Source organism: Carlito syrichta, unplaced genomic scaffold (genome assembly GCF_000164805.1).
Source record: "Carlito syrichta isolate Samal-C Ts95f unplaced genomic scaffold, Tarsius_syrichta-2.0.1 Scaffold309041, whole genome shotgun sequence".
In the NCBI taxonomy this organism is placed as follows: Eukaryota; Metazoa; Chordata; class Mammalia; order Primates; family Tarsiidae; genus Carlito; species Carlito syrichta.
In genome coordinates this window covers 1-1,745 of record NW_007253137.1, presented here as the reverse complement: position 1 = coordinate 1,745, position 1,745 = coordinate 1, and positions in this window count along the sequence as shown.

Below are 1,745 nucleotides of genomic sequence, written 5' to 3'. Positions count from 1 at the left end.
TCTTACATTGGATGTTCAAGGTCCATTATATGAGTGAGAACATGTGATACTCGGATCTTTGTTTCTGTGAGAGGTCACTCAGTATTATAGACTCTAGTTCCATCCAGGTTGCTGCGAAATTCATGATTTTGTTCTTTTTTATGGCTGCGTAGTATTCCATCGTGTATATGTACCACATTTTTAAATCCAGTCCTCTCTTTTGATGGGCAGCATGGTTGTTTCCAGGTTCTTGCTAATGTGAACAACGCTGTGATAAACATACGTGTGCAGGTATCTTTTTTATAGAGTGATTTGAGTTCTTCAGGGTATATTCCCAGTAGGGGGATTGCAGGGTCATATGGAAGGTCGATTTTTAGAGCTTTTAGGAATCGCCACACTGCTTTCCACAGAGGTTGCACTAGTTTACACTCCCACCAACAGTGTAGAAGTGTTCCCTTTTCACCACACCCTCTCCAGCAGCTGTTATTTTTTGAGTTGTTGATAATTGCCATTCTGACTGGAGTTAGGTGGTATCTCAGTGTGGTTTTGATTTTCATCTCTCTGATGATTAGTGAAGTTGAGCATTTCTTCATGTGTTTGTTGGCTGCTTGGATGTCTTCTTTTGTGAAGTGTCTGGTCATATCTTTTGCCCATTTTATAATGGGGTTGTTTGTTTTTTTCTTTTCAGCATGTTTGAGTTCCTTGTAGATCCAGGATGTTAAGCCTTTGACAGACCTGGAGTTGGCAAATACTTTTTCCCAGTCTGTAGGCTGTCTCCCTGCTCTCTTGATGGTTTCTTTGGCTTTGCAGAAGCTTGTCAGTTTAATAAGGTCCCACTTGTCTATCTTCTCTCTTATGACCTGTGGGTTTCGGGTTTTGTTCAGGAATTGGATGCCAGTTCCAATTTTCATGAGGGTATTTTCTTCATTTTCTAAGGTTCTTATGGTTTGAGGTTTTACATTTAGGTCTCTGATCCATTTGGAGTTAACCTTTATGCATGGGGATAGATAGGGGTCCTGTTTTCAATCTTCTGCATGTGGTCAGCCAGTTTTCCCGGCACCATTTACTGAATAGGTTCTCCTCTCCCCAGTGGTAGGTGGTGGGGGCTTTTTTCGAACATGAGTTGGTTGAGACATTGAGGTTTTGCTTCTGGAATCTCAATTCTATTTCATTGATCTATATGCCTGTTGCTATACCAATACCAAGCTGTTTTGATGATTGTAGTTTTATAGTAGAGTTTGAAGTCTGGTAATGTGATACCACCTGCTTTGTTTTTTTTTTTGCTGAAGATTGTACTGGCTATTCTTGGACGTTTGTGTTTCCATATGAATTCCTGTGTTGTTTTTTCCAGGTCTGAGAAGAATGTTGCTGGTAATTTGATGGGTATTGCATTGAATTTGTAGATTGCCTTAGGTAAGATGGACATCTTCACAATCTTGATTCTTCCAATCCATGAGCATGGGATATTTTTCCACTTGTTTGTGTCATCTTTGGTTTCTTTGAGCAGTGTTTTGTAATTTTCATTGTAAAGGTCTTTCACGTCTCTGGTTAGGAAGATGCCAAGGTATTTCATTTTTTTGGTGGCTATTGTGAATGGAATTGTGTTTTTTATTTGGGTTTCTGTTTGTTTATTATTGGTGTAGAGAAATGCGATTGTTTTTTGTACATTTATTTTGTATCCTGAGACTTTGCCAAAGGCCTTTATCAATGTAAGGAGGCTTTTGACAGATTCTCTTGGGTTTTCAAGGTACACAATCATATCATCG